We start from the raw sequence: 14,954 nt of genomic DNA, 5'->3' as shown, positions 1-14,954 counted from the left end.
TTCTGTCAAGTTCCTTTGGAGTAAATTCCACCTCCTTCCCCAGTTACAGGCAACTAGGCAACCACTGATCTGCTTTCTGTCACTACAGATTTGACTTTGCTAGAATTTCACAAGAATGGAATCAATATAGTATGTACCCTCTTGTGCCTGGCTTATTTGCTCAGCAAAATGTTTTTAAGCTTTATCCTTGGTATTGTATCAGTTATCCATTCTTGAGCAGAATTCCGTGCAATTATATCATTGTTCATTGCTGAACAGTGTTCCTGTCTGTGAATATACTATAATTGGCTTATCTGTTCACTGGGTGGTTTCCAATTTTGGGCTATTATGAATAAAGCTGCTATCAACATCATGTATAAGTCTTTGTGTGGACATACATTTTCATTTCTTTTGGGTAAATACTTAGAAGTGAAACTGTTGAGTTGTATGGTAAGTATGTTTAACGCGACAAAAATTATTTGGAATTGTCTTCCAAAGTGGCTTTAACATTTCACTTTCCTGCCAGCAATATATGAGAGGTCCAGTTGCTCTTCATCATTTGTCTTTTACATTTTGAGTGGTTGTGTAGTGGTATCTCACTGTAGTTATTTATTTATTTATTTATTTATTTATGGCTGCATTGGGTCTTCATTGCTGTGCACAGGCTTTCTCTAGTTGCGGCAAGCAGGGGCTACTCTTCACTGCGGTGCGCAGGCTTCTCATTGCGGTGGCTTCTTTTGTTGCGGAGCACGGGCTCTAGGCGCGTGGGCTTCAGTAGTTGTGGCATGTGGGCTCAGTAGTTGTGGCTCACGGGCTCTAGAGCGCAGGCTCAGTAACTGTGGCACACGGGCTTAGTTGCTCTGCGGCATGTGGGATCTTCCCCGACCAGGGCTCGAACCCATGTCCTCTGCATTGGCAGGTGGATTCTTAACCACTGAGCCACCAGGGAAGCTCTCACTGTAGTTTTGTGTCTCCCTGATGACTAATGATGCAGAGCATTTTTTCGAGTGCTCATTGACCATTTATATAGCTTCTCTGAGAAGTAACTGATGTTTTGCTCGTTTTTCAATTGAGTTGCTTGGACTCTTCTTATAGATGTGCAAGAGTTGTTTATATATTCTGGTTACCAGTTGGTTATAGCATTGTGAATATTTCCTTCTAGCCTGTGGTTTGCCTTTTTATTTTCTTAACTGTGAATTTTGAAGAACAGAAGCCTTTAATTTTGAGGAAGTCCAAAATTTTCTTTTGCGGTTTGTACTTTTGTTCTGTTTAAGAACTCTGCACCTACCTCAGGGAAGCAAGTATTTTCTCCTTGTGCATTTATAGCTTTAACTTTTAGATTTAGTCCTATGATCAAATTTGAGGTAATATTTGTCTAAGCTGTAAGATATGGATATAAGTTCTTTTTCTTTTTGCATATGGGTGTTGAATTGTTCTCTATGTCTTTATGTGAATTTAAAAAATGAATTTCTTATGTATAGCTAATTGTTGGGTCCTTTTTAATCTAGCCTCACAATCTTTGCTTTTTTTTTTCTTAAGACACACGTATGGGGTTTAGGGCCCACCCTCATGTGACTTCATTTCTTTTTTTTTTTTTTTTAAATATTTGTTTACTTATTTGGTTGTGTTGGGTCTTAGTTGTGGCAGGCGGGCTCCTTAGTTGTGGCTCGTGAGCTCCTTAGTTCGGTTCACCGGCTCCTTAGTTGTGGCATGTGAACTCTTAGTTGTGACATGCATGTGGGATCTAGTTCCCTGATCAGGGATTGAACCCGGGCCCCCTGCATTGGGAGCAGGGAGTCTTAACCACTGTGCCACGAGGGAAGTCCCAATCTTTGCTTTTTAATTGGAGTGTGTGGGCCATTTATAATGTGATTGTTCATATTGTTGAGTTTAAATCTACCTACAAAAATATTTTCTCTCTATTTTCCCTCTCTGTTATTTTTCCTCCTTTCTGTCTTTTGTATTCATTGAGTATTTTTAAAGGATTTCTTGTTATCCCCACTATTGGTTTATTAGTTGTATATCTTATTTTTTTCTTGCTGTTGCTCTAGGATTTACAATAGAAAACTTCTCATAGTCTACCATCAAGTAATACTGGACAACTTCACATATAATGTGATAGCCCTACAACAACATATTTCCATTCCCCCACTCATTCTTTATGCAGTTGTCATATATTTTACTTCTACCTATGTTATAAACCTCACAACATACTGTTACAATTTCTATTTTAAAAATAATATTTCAAAGAAATCAAAGATAGAAAAACTTTTACATTTACCTACATAGTTCCCATTTCCAGTGCTCATTATTTATTTGTGTATATCTAGGTTTCCATCTGGTATCATTTTTCTTCTATTTGAAGAACTTCCTTTAACTCCAAAGTTAAAGGAAGTTAACTCTTTAACTCAGTAAAAGTCTGTTAGTGATAAGTTCTCTGTTTTTGTGCATTAGAGAAGTTGTTTTAAATTCACTTGAGAAAGATATTTTATTTGGGTATAAAATTTTAGGTTGACAGTTTTTTCCTTTTCAGCTCTGTAAGATATAATTCCATGGTCTTATGGTATGCATAGTTTCTGATAAGAAATCATCTTTGTTCCTCTTTTCCTAACATGTGTTTTTCTTTGGCTGCTTTTAAGATTTTATGTTTAACTATAGTTTTCAAGAATTCAATTTTTATGAGTTTCAGTGTGGTTCTTGGACCTGTACTTTATAGTTTTATCACACTGAGAAAATTATCAGCCCTTATTCCTTTCAAAATAAATATTTTTTCCCTTTTCCTCTTTCAATTATGTGTATATTAGCCCATTGAATATTATCTCACAGGTAAATGAAGCTCTGTTACCTTTTATTTTATTCTATTTTTTAAATGTTTCAGTATCTTGTTTTATTTGGAAATGATCTAGCTGTTCAATAAACTTCCATCACTTTATTTAGCACAGCTCTAGAATTTCAAGTTGCCAAAATCTGGAAAGACTATTTTAGATAGATGTTCTAAACATAATTATTCTTTTTTTTTTTAACATCTTTATTGGAGTATAATTGCTTTACAATGTTGTGTTAGTTTCTGCTGTATAACAAAGTGAATCAGCTATATGTATACATATATCCCCATATCCCCTCCCTCTTGCGTCTCCCTCCCATGCTCCCTATCCCACCCCTCTAGGTGATCACAAAGCACCGAGCTGATCTCCCTGTGCTATATGGCTGCTTCCCACTAGCTATCTATTTTACATTTGGTAGTGTATATATGTCGATGCTACTCTCTCACTTCGTTCCAGCTTACCCTTCCCCCTCCCTGTGTCCTTAAGTCCATTCTCTACATCTGCATCTTTATTCCTGTCCTGCCCCTAGGTTCATTAGAACCTTGTTTTTTTTTTTAGATTCCATATATATGTGTTAGCATATGGTATTTGTTTTTCTCTTTCTGACTTACTTCACTCTGTATGACAGACTCTGGGTCCATCCACCTCACTACAAATAACTCAATTTCATTTCTTTTTATGGCTGAGTAATATTCCATTGTATATATGTGCCACATCTTCTTTATCCATTCATCTGTTGATGGACACTTAGGTTGCTTCCATGTCCTGGCTATTGTAAATAGTGCTGCAATGAACATTGTGGTGCATGTCTCTTTTTGAATTATGCTTTTCTCAGGGTATATGCCCAGTAGTGGGATTGCTGGGTCATATGGTAGTTTGATTTTTAGTTTTTTAAGGAACCTCCGTACTGTTCTCCATAGTGGCTGTATCAATTTACATTCCCACCAACAGTGCAAGAGGGTTCCCTTTTCTCCACACCCCCTCAAGCATTTATTGTTTGTAGATTTTTTGATGATGGCCATTCTGACTGGTGTGAGGTGATACCTCATTGTAGTTTTGATTTGCATTTCTCTAATGATTAGTGATGTTGAGCATCTAAACATAATTATTCTTAATAGAGTTTACCTAAAAGCTCTGATCTCATTTACATTTTTTCCCCTTAAAATTTTCTTCACATCGAGGTACTCTCCTTGCTGACAAATTTGCAGCAGATATAACAAGATTTTATTTAAATTTTATCAAAACTAGGTGCAATAAAAGTGTTATACTTAATATTGATGACTCTAAAGACATGTCTATATTAATCAAACCAACAAGCTTAAGCCACCTTCAATAGCAGATATCAGTTCAGTACTGAATATTTCCCAGATCATGTGGTCCTAGAATTTATCTTGGCCAATTTTCTAGATATTTAGATTCAATTTGTAAGTGCTTACTCTTAAGTCAGTTAAATAGAGCTCATTTACAAGTTAACTTCTACATAAAGACAGAACCAGAAATCTCAGTTTTTCTGCATGAGTTTAAAAAGGCTTTCTTCCCCAACTCCTGCCTTTTTTTTTTTTTTTTTTTGTCTCTAGAGATGGTTTAGATAAGTATTCCTGAGGGCCTGGGCACAGGGGAGAGAAATACCAATTCCTTTTCATGAGAGCATAGCTGAAGATCCCCCAGTTTTATAACAATACCCTACGGGGGTGGGGGTGGGGGGCTACAAGATGTAACAGAGCTCTGCTCGCCCGTAACAAGGCTAGTGCAAAACGGAGAATCCCAACCAGTGTTCCCACAGGCAAAGCCCGACGCATTAGGGTCCCCAGGTGTTGTCACATGTGAGCCCTGTTATTCATCTCAACCGGTCAATGCAAGTACTGAGACACATCCACACAAACAACAAACATGGTCCCACAAACAAAAGATCAGACAAGTAGCCCAAAGATTCCATTTCTACTCCCAGACAAAGGCTTCCAAACAGATCGGCTCAGTTCTTGAAAGAAAACAAACGCAGAGTTGGCTCTCAGGGGGCTCAGAGTGGCTCAGTTCCTACAAGGGAGTGAGCCCAGAGTGGCTAGCCCAGATGGAGTGGAGAGAATTCCCAGCCTGTCCATTCCTGTGACAGAACAATTCTAGCTGAAGAATAGTATAGTAATTCAGGGCACCATACAAAGGCCACCTGTGCTCACTTTTAAGAATATACATTGGCCAAACAGAATTACAATAGAATTTCGTTCTTTTTGTCATAGATTCATAGTTATAGGTCGACCAATCTGCCAAAATTTTCCCTAGGGGGCTATCAGGTGGAACCGAAGAAGAAGGGCTTTCCATGTTTGATCGATAGACCACTCATGCATGGACGAAGAGCAAACCAAAATCCTCACCAGCAACGGAAGCCTCAAACCAAAAACCAAAAACCAAACAGCACAAGGCTCAAATCGGCTTCCAAGTCCCACTTAGCCCATGACCCCTGTCCAAGCGGCGCACCTTCCAAATGGATTCCCCCAAACGGAAAATCCCCCAAATGGGAGCTAGGTCTCCCCCAAATGGACAGGGCCAAAGGGGCCTCAGCGTGCACGATGGGGGACTTACCCAAATGCTGGCCGAGGTGTCGCAACGTCCCAAATGCTACTTTTCTGCTTCCTCAAAGTAATTCCTCAGAGTAGGAAGTCCAGGGCAGTCCAAGCAGGAGGAAGAGAGGAACATCCTCAAGGCAAAGACGGCCTTGGCAGCTGCTAGGGTGGTCTCTCTCCCACCGTCTACTCCCGCCTCAGAGTTCCAGCTACCAAGATGACGGATGGGGTATGACTGGGGCTCGGCCTTTCCAGGCAAGGGTCCCAGGCGATCTGGCCTCTAAAGGAATTCTCCAACCCTCCGCTCCCCCAAAAGAGGCTGGCATGGAAAAAACCTTGGAGCATCTGATCAAGCCAAGGGACCCCCCCAACCTGGGACCATCCCTGAGTGGTCCCCACATTGGGCACCAAAATTGATGCCGAAAGCTCAGCTTCTCTGTACACCGGTGTTGAAGTGAATCCCTGAGACAGAGTTTTGGGTGAAGTAGAAAAGGAGAGCTTTATTACTTTGCCAGGCAAAGGGGGATACAGTGGGCTCTGGCCTCGAAAAACTGTGTCCCCTCCATTACCTTTTAAAAGTTCAATTTTTTTTCTCTTTTGTTTCACTTTGGGTAGTTTCTATTAATATTTTTTCTAGTTCACTGATTTTCATTTCTCCAGTGTGTAATTTATTGTTAATGTCATGTAGTGATTAAACAAACAAACAAAAGATATATGGGTCTGTTTTATTGACTATTTTTCCTTCTGTTTAAGGGCCATATTTTTCTGGTTTCTTGGTTTATCTAATAATTTTTAATTGGATGATGGACATTGTCAGTTTTACTCTCTTGAGTGCCTGGATTTTACTTTCTTTTTAAAAAGAAGTATTAGGCATTGTTCTGATGTGTATTTAATTTACTTGTGGTTCAGTTTGATTCTTTCAAAGCTTACATTTAAGCTTTGTTAAGTAAGTGTAGAATAACTTCTTTATAGAGATATTTAGTCCAACTACTAAGGTGTGGCCCTCCTAGTGCCTCTACTGAATGCCCTAAGTGATCATTGAGGACTCTCTTTTCTGGCTGGTCATATCTTGAGCACCTTCCAGCTTTGAATGAGCTCTGGGAACTGTTTAGTTCACAGTTAGCTGGTTTTTATATGTGCAGTTTTATGGAGTTTCACCCTATGCATGCACAACTTAGTGTTCAGCAAAGATTCAAGGGGGCCCCATGCAGATTTCTGGAATTCTTTTTCTACATAGCTCCCCTTCTCTCTCATTGCCTTTTGAGCCCATTATATACATTCTTAGTTTTCTGTCATGTCAATTCAACCCAATATTTCTTTCTTCATTTCTCTCTCTTGTGTAATTTTCTGGTTAATCCTTTCAGTCTCCTTCAATAACTTTATTTCCTTTCTTATTTCATCCCATCACCCTGTCCTGGAAAAACCTCAGCATTAGTTGAATCTAGTGTCCATTTTTTTTCCCTGTGGCTACACTATGGTAGTTTTGTGCAGCTGAATACACAACTAGGTAGATTGGTGTCAGCATAAATATTTAATCGCCAATAACCTGAACTCCTCTTATGATTCTGCCCAACAGATCTCTTCCGTTTCATGTTTCAACTCTGCATGCCATTATCTACTGCTGTGCTTTCAGATATTCTTAATTATCCTCAAATCTCCATGCTTCAGATATGCTTTTCAGATATGCTTGTCTCCTGAATCATAAAGAAGCTGAAGTCATCTGTTGAGAAATCCCTCCATTTCCTTTCACAATTCAGAATAATCCTCACTTTACATCCATTCTTTTTTCCTAATTTATGTTAAGTTGGTAATATACCCCTTTTAAAAACTGTGATTAATTTCTTTACTTATGCATGGATCCCACTCTTTTTTTTGCTAATAATGGACTTTGATCTAATGAGTATTAAATTTCTATTTACCGTAATTCAACAAGTCCTGATCTACCAGCTCTTACCCATCAGAATTTAAATTCTCCCTTCACCCCATGAAGTTCTGGTTACTCTTGCTGAGAGTATGATCTGTACTCCCCTCCATTTCCTCACTCCCATGCCCTCTGACTCCATAGTAAGTTGATTTTCCATCACACAGCCCCATCTAATTTATTTTACCTTTTATAATGGGTTCTCTGTCAATACCTGTTACCTTATTTAGATGTCCCCCACTCTCTCTCCTTGAGAAAGGCCTCTCTTTTTCTTACCAAATCTTTAATAGGTAGAATTCATCAAGGTCTTAGGAATCTAAGAATTCTCTTCTAGGAAATATACCCCTCAGAGATTTTCAGAATATAGGCAGGGTCATATGTTTATTCTCTAAGTTTTCACTTTTTAGGACTCACAATTATTTGTCCTCATCTCTGTAGGGAGTGCAGAAAAAAATGTTTTCTTCCAATTACTTCTGACAGCATCTTGGGATAGTCTCTTTAAACACTCATAATTAATTTGGATTATTAGTGTGCTTAGAAAAAATGTTTAGAGATTTTTCTTGGAGGCACTGTCATTGATGCTACAAATAACATAATAATCACAGCTCTAGAGAGGTGAGGTCAGGAAAACCAAACTTATAACCGAGGGTTCAGCTTTTCCCTCCCACGATAAATCTGGTAAACATTGGGTCCAGCATCCTGGAACAAAGGTTACTCAGGTGAGGGGAGTTTTATTTTGGACTTAGAAACTATCTGGGGGTAAAAAAGAAGTGAATATTTGGAGATGGGAATCTACACAAGGTATGGATAATAATACCTTCTCATGAGAATATGCAAGAGTCCCTGAGAGAATCAGTGTGAAGGGCTGTTCTCTGATCATTGCAGAGATTCTATTCCTCTCACTCACTTGCCTACAAAGTCATCTCAATTCTTTCCCTGCATTAGTTCTGTCCAAATTTTCACCTCTGTCCTTTGATTAAACTGTCTTAGTTTGAGATTCCCTAAGCATGGGGTCAAGATGAGTTAAATGTATAATAGAGAAAATTAGAGGGCACTGATTATCTTAAATAAATGTTTGTGTCTTCTGTTTCCACTGGACCTTATCTGGGTGAGACTGAATTTGGGAAATTCATTTATACTGAAAAGTTCTGTGTGTGCACTTCATGAAGATTTTAAGACATTGTCTGAATCTTTACTAGAATTGGTGCACTAGGAAATTACATTATTGTAGATTTTGATCTTCAAATCAAAATGGAATTAATTAACCTTGGAATTAATGCCAAATTCAATTACAGAAGAAGGCATGTTTACCAGTGAATATCCTCACAGCTGGGTCTTCATTTCTAATGGCATGCTTGGGTCCAAGACTTGATTCTGAAATGTGATATTGGTCCTACAATAAGAAATCTGATGTACAGGATTTATCATCAGCTACAATACTCTCTTGGTCAGCTGCACCTCTGCTGCATGTGGGTGTCTGGTTCCTGCTCTTTCTGAGTTTTTTGCCCTGAAATTTATTTGCCTGTAAGATTTGATTTGGTAGTTCATTCACCAGTTTGTCTAGTCCCTCATACTGAACAGTTATTTTCTCACTTGTTGATTTTCCTATCTATAATTTTTTTCTGAAACTTCATTCTGAACCATTGATATGTTTAACTATTCTTCATTTGTACCACACACTTTAATTGTTGTATTAAGTTTTAAGAAATCAGGTAGGTCAATCCACTTCATCATTATTATTTTTAAAGAATGACTTGGTTTCTGTATGTTTGAAAATTTCAATAATAAAGTGTTGGGGGAAATGACTTGGATTTTCTTGTGCAATTATAGTTGAATTTTGAGGCAAATTGCCTAGTTCCCTCCAAATTACCTTGCTCTTTTGATTGATATTGAATTGAATCTACACCTTCGAAGAAGTTTCAAATCTTAATGACATGTTATATCTTCCCATCCAAGAACATGGAATGTAGTTCTGCTCATTTAAGATTCCTCTTATGCTATTTAATTTTTCACTTTTATATTTCCAGCACATCACTGACCTAGTTTACTCCTAAGATTTTAAAGTGTTTATTCACAGTATATTTTAAAATTTTGCACATTTGTGTAATGTTTGGGCAAATTACTAGCTTATTACTTCTAAAATATTTCAGTTATGTAGCAGAGCAGCTCCTTCACTGCTATCTGTTGGAAGTCAGCCCTCGACACAGGGGTTTGTAAAGAAAAAAAAAAAGAAGAAAGAAGATAAAATTTTAAAAAAGAAAAAGAAAAAAGAAATTTAAAAAATTTCAGTTGGTTCTTTGAATGTAACACATAAAATAATCTAATTTTCAAAAAGGAATAATTTTTTATGTCATTTTATTGAAGTTAGAAAAATATTGAATACTTGTGTGCCTGTGGTCATGTTAGTCTTTTTTCCTAATGGAATGAGGTTGCTTCCAGTGTTCATTCTCAGTGTACTCTTGGAATTTATCTCTGTTATGTTGTATCATTATTAAGATATACGGCTCAGGAATTCCCTGGTGGTCCAGTGGTTAGGACTCTGCACTTCCACTGCAGGGGGCATGGGTTCGATCCCTGGTGGGGGAACTAAGATCCCCCATGCTGCGTGGAGCAGCCAAAAAAAAAAGAAAAAAGATATATTGCTCAATTCAGCTTAGGTCCTTGATTCAAAATTTGTATTCAAAAATTGAATTGGTTTATAGAAAGATAATGTTAGAGAGTATTTGATAGGATCCAGTGCAACATAAGACACTTGAATGCCTGTTTCTCAGAAAGGCCAAGCTTTTGCGTAAACAAAAACAAACAAAACCCCCCAATCAAGCAAGGATATGCAGTTTTGAATAACACAATGAGAGAGCTTAATGTGCTCTTCTAAACTATTAAGTAGAGAATCTGCATTCCATGTTAAGAAACCTATTAACATAAAGGACATATTAAAATAACTTTTGAGGTGAAAATAATGACTCCATTCGTTTATTCATTTATTCATGTAATAGATATTTGTTGACTGCCTACTAGTGACAGATTGTTCTAGACCGTAGATATGGACTGAAAACAAGGTAGATAAGATCCCTACTTTCATGGCTCTTGTGTTTCTATTGGAGGGAACTGTATTCCTTCGATAGAAATAAGATAATACAATGAGATAATTTCAGTTGTTATAAGTATTATGAGGGCTATATTGGGTGATTAAGAGAAACAAACCTTAGGGATGGATTTTTTTTTTTTTTTTTTTTCTTTTTTGGCTGCACCAAGCGACTTGCAGGATCTTAGTTCCCCAACCAGGGATTGAACCCGCGCCCCCGGCAGTGAAAGCGCAGAGTCCTAACTACTGGATTGCCAGGGAATTTCCTAGGGGTGGATTTTTATGCATGACATTAGAATAGGGTTCCCAGAAAGGAGATTTTAAAGAAATTATGGTGAGAACCGTATTTCTCTTGACTTGAAGAAATTCATGCATTTGTTCTGTTTCTCCCCAGGTTCTGTGGATCTGAGCATAATTATCATACCCCAGCCACTGAAGGAATGATTTCTGTTTATGTGGCAATAGGTATGGTCATCCTCGCTCAGACTGGAATAGGAACTGTGGGGAATGTTTCACTCCTTTGTCATTATATCTGCTCCCTTTTCAAGATACATGGATTAAGACCATTAGAGCAAATAATCAACCATCTTGCTTTAGCCAATACTTTGACCCTAATTTGTGGAGGAATCCCTCCGACACTGGCAGCCTTTGAGTTGAAATATTTCCTAAATGACATCGGATGTAAACTTATCTTTTATTTTCACAGAGCGGCCTGGGAAAATTCCCTCAGCATCACCTGACTTTTGGGTGGCTTCTAGGCCTTAAGTATTAACCCCACAAACTCTAAGTGGGTAGAACTCAAATTCAAATCCCCAAAGTATATTACTTCTCTGTGTATCCTGAGCTGGATGTTTCATTTGCTGGTCAATGACATAATTCCCATGAGAATGACTGGACAAAAGAACAGCAGAAATAACAGTGTGAAGTCAAATCTTGGATATTGCTCTTATCTGTTTATTAACACAATTACAGAATCAATATGTTCAGTTATTTTCTCCTCTATTGATGTTATTTGTTTGGGACTCATGATATGGGCGAGTGGATCCATGATATGTTTCCTTCACGGGCACAAACAGCAAGTCCAGTACATTCACAGCACTAGGCAACCACCCCACCCCAAATATCCACAGGAACCAGAGCCACAAAATCTATCATATTACTTGTGAGCACTTTTGTCATATTTTATTCTTTCTCTTCTGCCTTTGAAATGTATGCTTATCTTTTTGACAGTCCACAGTTGTGGCTTGTGAACACCAGTGTGTTCCTAGTATCTTGTTTTCTAACCCTCAGTCCCTTTTTGCTCTTAAAATGTAACACCCATATCTATCTCCAGCCTCTGCTCTTCCTGCTGAGGAAGTTGTAGAACTTACCCAGTTGCTGACAGCACTGTACAATATTCATTCATCTATTCGTCTCATACTGTGAAGTACCTTCTCTGTATCATTCATGTTTTAGACACAGTGGTGGATGGCAAGTTTATCTGCTCCAATAAAGTCTGTGGGGGAATCTAGATATCCAACAAACAATTACACAAATAATTATGTAATTGCAGATGTACAGAATGCTGCCATGAGGAGCTTGGGATAGTATGTTTCAGGATCTTGGAAAGCTTCCCTCTGTATCTGCAGTTTAGGCTACTTCCTGAATATTTTGGAGGATGTCGTCAGACTTAGTGGATGTTCCAGGCAAATGGAAAGGCATGTTGGAACACCATTTACAGGAAGAAACATAGAACATACAAAGAACGGAAAGAAATCCCACTTGCCTCGTGTGCCAAGAACAAGAGAATTCGGCATGAGCTGAGGTTATTGAGTTCAGGTCGGATAACAGTTTGCCAGGTTTACAGATTAGGTTAAGAACGTGTACCATGGATCCCAATAGTAATTTCAGGCTTTCATCAAGAAGATAAAAGGATTTAAAGTTTGTTCGTTTGTTGTTTTTTAATCAAGGAGAAAGAGGGCATTTAAGAAATTATCCAATTTGCCTAATAATTATGAGCGTAGCTTATTGCATTGAGCAAGAGTAAACTTGGGAGAAAGAATTAGGAGACTTTTGAAATAAACCAGATGAGAGAGGATGATGATTCTGATAAAGATGATGAAAATCAATGTGAAGGAGGAACACATGGACTTGAGATACACTGCCTTAGAAGTATGCACTGAATTTAGTGACTGTTTCATAAGGGGTAGTTTAAGGCTGATGTGGACAATGTCTCGCAATTCTCTTAAGACTTGAGCAACTGGATTGGTTGTAGTGGTGTTTCTTGATATCAAGAAACCGGCGAAGCTGTATTTTGGGTGTAAAGATATTGCACATTCTTTTTAGTATGTGGAGTGTGTTATGTCTCTAAGGCATCTGTGTTATGCACATGTCTAGTCGTAGATCACCCACATGTATATATGAGTGGAGCACAGATAGAAGGTTTGCTGTGGAAATACACACTTGGCTGTCAACAACATATATTGGTAATAGGAGCTTGGGTAGGGTTGAAATAAGAGAAAGGGAAAATTAAGAGCGGAGAGAACAGGCCTGAGACATAGTAACAAGTAAGCTTCTTTTAAAGATCAGATAGAGGAGGTGGATCTACACTTTTAGTTCCTTCATTCATTTATTCATTCATCTTATCCAGTATATTCAATGATTGCTTACTGTATGCCAGTCCCTGTTATAGGTGATATTGGATATAGTAATAAATAAGATAGGAAAAAAATAACGGTCCTTCTGGAGTTTACATTCTACTGGGAGTGGCAGAAGATGTTAAACAAACAGATAACACTGTAGTATTTCAGTTTGTGGTTAAGTGCTCTGTTGAAAAGTGTCAGATAGGAGGGGGAGAAGGAATGCCCTGGGTGATTCCGTTTTAAATAATCCCTCCCTGAAACTGTGATGTTTGAAGAGTCCAGAATGACTTGAGGGAGGAAGTAATGCATGTAGCCCATGGCAAGGATGTAGAGCGTGGAGGGAATAGGGAGAGGAAAGACTGAGGAAGGGCCATTATTGGTGTGTTGAAGGAGTAGCAAGGTGACCAGTGCGGCTGCAGGGAGACACGGGAATGAGCAAGTAGTGGGAATTAAAGGTGCCAGCTTATGTGAAGTGTTGTAGGTAGTGTAACTATTTTGACTTTTATCCTAAAAGAGAACGGGAACCATTAGAGGGTTTTGAGCAGAGGAATGCCATGATCTGATTTTTTTTTTTTTTTTTGGAAAGAATGATGGTGGTGGTTTGGTTTTGTTTTTTTCTCCTAGTCTTACAATTGCAGTTTTATTATAATGAATGCAGCTCTGGAACTGCCAAATGGAAGAAATGTGTAGTGTAAGGTATGTGTCTGGGAGGGGTACACAAGAGTTTCCACGCCTGCTCCTGGCACTCCGATGGTGGTGGTTTTATACTGTATCAATTTAGCTAAGCTGGCACCATGTTTCCAAGAACTCCCTTCCTGAATGGTTTCAGGTTAGGGTTGGCCGAGGTGACATTTGTGCCATATTTAGAAGTTGGAAGAGAAGAAGTGCCATGTATGCTCTGAAGGGCTGCGTGGGCCCCGCGCTGCCGCAGCGCTCCGCGTCGCTGCTCATCTGCTGGCGCCCCCTGCTGGCTGCTGCCGGGTGTCCTCCTTCAGCTCCTCCTAGTGCTGGGCTGGATGCGGGTGCTGGCCAGGGCAGGGTGCCAACTTCCGCAGGTCACCCAGATTGTAGAAGTTGGAGGTTGTGAGACACCGACCCAGTTTCCACTTTGTCTTCACTCCCTCCTATTTCACTTCCAACTTTTATACCCTGACCGCCCGGCCGGCCAACCTATAGTGACCTCAGGCCCACCGCTAGAGGCAGCAGTGTCCTACTGTAGACGTCTTCAGCAGCTCCCGAAATTGCATCAGGTCTAATTCTTTTCAAAATAATTATTATTTATTTTTATTATTTTATTTTATTTTATTTTTAATATTATTTATTTATTTCTTTTTGGCTGCGTTGGGTCTTTGTTGCTGCGCGTGGGCTTTCTCTAGTTGCCGCGACAGGGGGCTGCTCTTTGGTGCGTGGGCTTCTCACGGCAGTGGCTTCTCTTGTTTCAGGGCACAGGCTCTAGGCACGTAGGCTCAGTAGTTGTGGCACGTGGGCTCAGTAGTTGTGGCTCACGGGCTCTAGAGCGCAGGCTGAGTAGTTGTGGCGCACGGGCTTAGTTGCTCCGCGGCATGTGGGATCTTACCAGACCAGGGATCGAACCCACGTCCCCTTCATTGGCAGGTGGATTCTTAACCACTGAGCCACCAGGGAAACCCTATTTTTATTTTTTTATTTTTTGGCCGTGCCATATGGCATGCAGGATTTTAGTTCCCCCAACAGGGATGGAACCCGTGTCCCCTGCAGTGGAAGCGCAGAGTCCTAACCACTGGACTGCCAGGGAATTCCCCTTTAAAAATTGTTTTAAAAATTGAAGTATAGTTGACTTACAATGTTGTGTTAGTTTCCAGTGTACCGCAATGTGGTTCAGTTATACATGTATATGTATTCTTTTTCAGATTCTTTTCCATTATAGATTATTACAAGATATTGAATATAGTTCCCTGTGCTATACAGTAGGTCCTTGTTGTTTAT

At 39.2% G+C, this 14,954-nt stretch overlaps 1 protein-coding gene and 1 pseudogene across 2 annotated transcripts in view; both read left to right on the top strand.

The window, feature by feature from the left end:
- The first annotated feature begins 628 nt into the window (after positions 1-628).
- LOC309616314 (vomeronasal type-1 receptor 1-like) lies at positions 629-14,286 on the top strand (annotated as a pseudogene). Its single transcript has one exon. The product of its transcript is annotated as a vomeronasal type-1 receptor 1-like (transcript).
- Positions 6,462-14,954, top strand: part of FCGBP (Fc gamma binding protein) — a 103,512-nt gene continuing 95,019 nt past the window's right edge. Inside the window, exon 1 of the mRNA XM_082366698.1 lies at positions 6,462-6,467. The gene's annotated coding sequence lies outside the window, so the exon portion shown is untranslated. The remainder of the gene's footprint in view (positions 6,468-14,954) is intronic.

The sequence above is a fragment of the Balaenoptera borealis genome (assembly GCF_965194805.1).
Source record: "Balaenoptera borealis genome assembly, chromosome: 19".
NCBI lineage: Eukaryota > Metazoa > Chordata > Mammalia > Artiodactyla > Balaenopteridae > Balaenoptera > Balaenoptera borealis.
The sequence above is the reverse complement of the archived record's forward strand: the minus strand, read 5'-3'. Positions and strand labels throughout refer to the sequence as shown.